This window comes from Cebus imitator, unplaced genomic scaffold (assembly GCF_001604975.1).
Source record: "Cebus imitator isolate Cc_AM_T3 unplaced genomic scaffold, Cebus_imitator-1.0 Scaffold527, whole genome shotgun sequence".
Taxonomy (NCBI): domain Eukaryota; kingdom Metazoa; phylum Chordata; class Mammalia; order Primates; family Cebidae; genus Cebus; species Cebus imitator.
The window spans coordinates 1,033,241-1,039,222 of NW_016107842.1; the positions used below are offsets into that span (position 1 = coordinate 1,033,241).

General features: G+C 39.6%; 1 protein-coding gene across 1 annotated transcript in view; it reads right to left on the reverse strand.

The window, feature by feature from the left end:
* Window positions 1-5,982, reverse strand: part of KLHL15 (kelch like family member 15) — a 46,369-nt gene that overhangs the window by 1,911 nt on the left and 38,476 nt on the right. The gene's annotated exons all lie outside the window — the stretch shown is intronic.

Sequence of the window (5,982 nt, forward strand, 5' to 3'; positions counted from 1 at the left end):
AAGCTTGTAAAGTATGAAGCTGACAAAAAAAAAACATGCCATTGAACTCCAGCCTGGGCAACAAGAAAAAAAAAAAAAAAAAAAAAAAAAAAAAAAAACAGCAGATATTAGGTCAAATTTTTTAAATTTTATTTTAAAATTATTATTATTCTCATGCCTATTATCCCAGCACTTTGGGAGGCCGAGGTGGGCGATCACCTGAGGTCGAGAGGTCAAGACCACCCTGACCAAAATGGAGAAACCCCTTCCCTACTAAAAATACAAAATTAGCTGGGGATGGTGGTGCACGCCTGTAATCGCAGCTACTCGGGAGGCTGAGGCCAGAGAAACCCTTGAACCTAGAGGGTGGAGGTTGCGGTGAGTCGAGATCGTGCCATTGCACTCCCGCCTGGGCAACAAGAGCGAAACTCCATCTCAAAAAAAAAAAAATTACTATTATTACTATATATTTTTAGAGATGGGGTCTTGGTGTTGCCCAGGCTAGTCTTGAACTCCTGGCCTCAAGCAATACTCCTGTCTCAACTTCCTGAGCTGCTGGGATGACAGGTGTGAGCCACTATGCTTGGCAAACATTTTCCCTTTTGCTTTTGGAGCTGGAGCTACCTAATTATGATGACTACCAAGATTTTATAGAGCACTTTTGGCCAGGTGTGGTGGCTCATGCCTGTCATCCCAGCACTTTGGGAGGCCAAGGTGGAAGGATCACTTGAGACTGGGCAACAAAGCAAGACCTCATCTCTACAAAAACAATTAAAATAAAATAAAATTAAATTAAAATTAAAGCATTTTTGGCCACACACAGTAGCTCATGCCTGTAATCCCAATGCTTTGGGAGGCTGAGGTGGGTGGATCACAAGGTCAGAAAATTGAAACCATTCTGGCCAGTAAGATGAAACCCCGTCTCTACTGAAAATACAAAAAATTAGCCAGATGTGGTGGCACACGCCTGTAATCTCAGCTACTCAGGAGGCTGAAGCAGGAGGATTGGTTGAATCTGGGAGGCGGAGGTTGTAGTAAGCTGAGAATGCACCACTGCACTCCAGCCTGGGAGACAGAGTAAGATTCCATCTCAAAAAATAAAAATAAAAAATAAAGCACTTTTAAGTATTGTGCTAAGCGCTATAGGGAGAAACAAAAATAAGTATAAGATGTGATCCGTTTCCTTAAAGAACCTAGAATGTATTTGGGAAAGTGAAAACAAATATAAATTTACCAATAGGTAAGTCAGTCAGGTGACAATTAGGTATGAAGCCAAACAGCACATCTGTGAGTACTGCAGAATTAGAAATATAGAATATATTAAACTGGCCCAAAACATTCAAGAGAAACTTTTTGAAAGACACAGGAAGTTGGAGACCAAGCAGAAAAATCCTGTGTAATAAGACAAGGATAAGAGGGTTTTAAATTTGGAAAATAGGAACTAGTATAGAGATTAAAATCTACAGAAAACCATGAGTGATTTGAAATAGGGTGAAAGAATGAAGACTCAAATGTGATTTGAGCATTTAGACTTAAGGTGATAGAGAATGTGGTGATATCAATAAGGAAAAACAGGGAAGATGAGCTGGTTTGGGAGAGGTATTCATTCAACTTCATTGGTAGGGTGCCGAGGAGGAAATGTCTAAGAGCCTGTTGGGAATCTGGGATGACAGCTTGGGAGGGAGTCAAAACCAGGTATATACATTTGTGAGCTTCCTCTCTTTGCTTCTCCTCTTTGTCCTTTCCTCCTTTCTTTCTTTCTTTAACGCATTCATTACTTTATTTCTTGCCTTAGCCCAAAACAGTGTTCAAAACAAAAAGCACAACAAATTTGTTTTAAGTATTTTGTTAACTGTATTCAATATAACTAATTTCCTTTGTAATGTCAGGCATTTTATCATTAAAATCATTACTTTGAGAAGCAGTCCTTCCATAAGCTTCACCAGATCAGCAAAGCAGTAAATGGCACAAAAAAGGCTGAGAAACCCTTGTTCAACTTCATAAGAAAGAAAACTAACACTGGCCAGGCACAGTGGCTCATGCCTGTAATCCCAGCACTTTGGGAGGCTGAGGCAGGCAGATCACCTGAGCTCAGGAGTTCAAAATCAGTCTGGCCAACACAGTGAAATCCTGTCTCAACTAAAACTACAAAATTATCCGAGCATGGTGGTGCACGCCTGTAATCCCAGCTGCTCGGGAGACTGAGGCAAAAGAATCGCTTGAACCCAGGAGGCAGCAGTTGTAGTGAGTTGAGATCACTCCAGCCTGGGTGACAGAGTGAGACTCCAACTCAATGGAAGAGAAAAAGAAAAAGAAAAAAAAACCTAACATTGTTACTGCACTGGGTGCTTTACATGTGCATCTCACATTAATTTATTCCTCCTGTTAGAGTGTGATAACCATACCTGTTTTCCTGATAAGAAAACTGAGGCTTAGAATGTTAAGTAATTTGCCCAAATTGTTTACGTAACTAAAACTGGTAGAGCTGGGATCTGAACCTTAAATAAGGACAATTTTACTTCAAAGCTCATATAATTTCCAGAAGGTTACAACACAGCTTCCATTACTCTTTAGAAAAATCTTTACATTATATACTCATTTATTAAAACATTTAACATGTTCAATGAATGAGCCTAATGATCCCTCTCAAATAAAAGACAATATAATTGCTCTTAATAAAAAAAAATCGATCGTATGAATTACAGTGATTGGACATCCAGCCCAATTCTTCCTAGCACAAATAACTCTGGAAAAATCATAGCAAATGATGAATACTAGCAAACAAGTAATTTCAATAAAACAAATAATAAAGGAAAAAAGGTGAGAACAACCTAAGATCTTCTATTTTACTACTTTTACTTCACACATAAAAAGTTAAAGTGGGCTGGGCACGGTAGCTCACACAAACATTTGTGCATTCTTTGTTTTTTTTGTGTATCATATTTATAAACAGAAAGAGTTCTTGCCATTCAAAAAATGGTTCTCCATCAAAATGATTTTAAAAGCCCAGGAGTTCGAGACCAGCCTGAGCAACATGGTAAAACCTTGTCTCTACAAAAAAATACAAAAATTAGCTGGGTGTGGTGGTGCACGCCTATAATCCCAGCTACTAAGGAGGCTGAGGCAGGAGAAATGCTTGAACCTGGGAGGCAAGGGTTGCAGTGACCTGACATCATGCCACTGCCCTCCAGCCTAGGTGACAGAGCGAGACTCCAAGACTCCGTCTCGAAACAACAGAATCCCCACCCCCCAAAAAACAAGAAAAAAAAAACCGAGAATTTTTTCATATTTTCATTTTCCATTCATTTCTTCTATAAATTGCCTAACAGTGTGCCTTACCTATTTTTCTCATCTTTTTCTTATTGACTTACTGGAGTTAAAAGGCAATACTCTGAAAATCAACAAGAATCATAAACCTCAAATTAAATATTTAAGGGCCTACTGTGCACATCCAGTGGTCTGAGAGATACACAGGTTTTCAAATAATAGAATCCTGTCAAGTACGGTAATTAAGCACCATGTCTGGTGATTAACGATCCAATTTAGGAAATTTCTGACTTTGGCTCTCAAAAGCTGTGGCAGTCTTGGGCACACAGGTAAATATCTTTAAGCCCATATCCTCAACTGTATTACTGGGATAACACATTCATAACCCTATGACAGGAGAGAAGTGAGATTACGTAAAAAGGATTTAGTATGGTGCCTGTCATGTGGCAGTGTGCAAAAACTATCAGCTGTTATTAGCTATTATTAATGACCAGGGGATATTTGTGAAAGTGTCACTCAGCTTTAATCAGTGCCTCTGATGACATGCTTTTGCCTGTGTAAAAATTTAGTGTTTAGAAGATAGAGGAGAAATGAGAGAAACTGTTACTTCGGACCTAATCCTCACTAGTGAAACATGATTGGTAACGTGCAAATGGGAGGAAGCTTTAGAGAAAGCAGCCATGTTTGGAGATCAAGAAACAAAGGAAGGAGAATGCTGCACATATTGGATAGGCAGATTTCAAGTTTTTCAAAGGAAAATTAGGATCAATTCCAAGATCAGAAACTGTGTAAGGAAGCTCAAGAAGGCTTGGAAGCTCTCAAAAGCATAATGCTGACTGCATAATTGCAAAATACACTGATAAGAGGAAGAAAAGGGGAAAGTATCTAAAAACTCTGATGTGCTGCACCGAGAGCTTTCTGGAATTCAGATGTTAAAAAACCACTTACAACAGATGGTAAAAATTGGGCACAAAAAGAAAGTATTATAACGAGTGAAATAAAGCTACAAGAACATAGTGAATAAGGCTAAAGCCTCAGGACGAACTATGACTTTACAAAGTAAGAGATATGGAATAAATGGCATTTTATATGTTAAAGAGTGAACCCCACCCCCATTGGGTGGTTAATGTAATATTAACAAATAACAAAGAAACAACCCTACTATTTTATTTCCATTCTCAGCTAATAATGTCTTATTCTTTCCAATCTGAGGATTAAATACAATTACTAAGAAGAAACTTAAATCCAAGACGGTTGAGAACAAAAAGAAAAACTAGCTAATTATTCTCACCAAGTTCAAGTCATTGGATCTCACAAATCATGTCCTGGGATCCTGAGGCTTCGTAGATAAGGCTGCGTAATTGCTTTCTGCAATCTGTGTGGAATCGTGATGAATGGGACAGGACTAGAAGCCAGACAGATTCCTGAGGTAGACTACAGACTGGTTAGCCTGAGGTAGATCCTGTGTTGCTGAAAAATACCCCTTGAAAACAAAAAAGCGCCCCACACTTGGAGGCAGCATGAACTCACTGGGTAATGCCAAGGCTGACCCAGTTTCCCACTGAATTTTTGATGATGTAACAGCACTGAGAGAATGAGAGAACCTATGACTTCAGCAAAGTAATAATCAACAATGTCTACTCATAAAGAAAAGAGAAACACCAGGGACTCGTGAACCACCTGAAGTTCAGTAATAACTGTGTGTCAATGCATTTGGAGGGTAGGGTGAGGTGACTGGAAGTCCACAGTTTTTATCAGGTGCTCCAGGGACCCACGAACTCCAAATGTAAAGCTTTAACTGACTATCCTCAATATGAACTGAAGTGATACAGCAGCCATAAGAGCTAACAAAACTGTAAACTAAATTAAAAGAACAGATAATCCTGGCTGGGCGCAGTGGTTGACACCAGTAATCTCAGCACTTTGGGAGGTCAAGGATGGCACATTACTTGAGATCAGGAGTTTGACATCATCCTGGGCAACATGGCGAAATCCTGTCTCTAAAATAATAATAATAATAATAAGAGGAAGAATACAAAAATTAGCTATGCGTGATGGCATGCACCTGCGGTCCCAACTACTTGGGAGGCTGAGGTGGGAGAATAGAATAGCTTGAGCCCAGGCTGAGGTTGCAGTGAGCCATGACAGTGCCACTGCACTCTAGCCTGGGCAAGAGTGAGACCTTGTCTCAAAAAAAAAAAAAAAAGAAAGAAAGAAAACAGACAATCCCACCCTCTCCATTTAGGCAAAACCACAACCAAGACAGTGTTCAGTTATATCACTATACTATTAAACACTGACAAAGTGGACCACATCTGGAAGACAGTGAAGGAATCCAAAAGGAGAACACGCTCAAATGGGTGAGGAATGTTTCAATACAAGAGAAGACTCAGAAAGATGGCAACTATTTTCAGGACCAGTAAGTGAAGTTAAAAGGGATATTACGCCAATATAAGAAAAAGTTCTATAGTAAGAACTGTCAAAAGAATGGATGCTCATTCCATTATTGTTTGTAAGAGCACAAAAACTGGAAATAACTCAAATTACCTATCAATAAGACATTGGTTGGATAAACTCTGGTATATACCATATGCAGCTGTTAAAAAGAGTGAGGTTGGCCGGGCGCAGTGGCTCAAGCCTGTAATCCCAGCACTTTGGGAGGCCGAGGCGGGTGGATCACGAGGTCAAGAGATCGAGACCATCCTGGTCAACATGGTGAAACCCCGTCTCTACTAA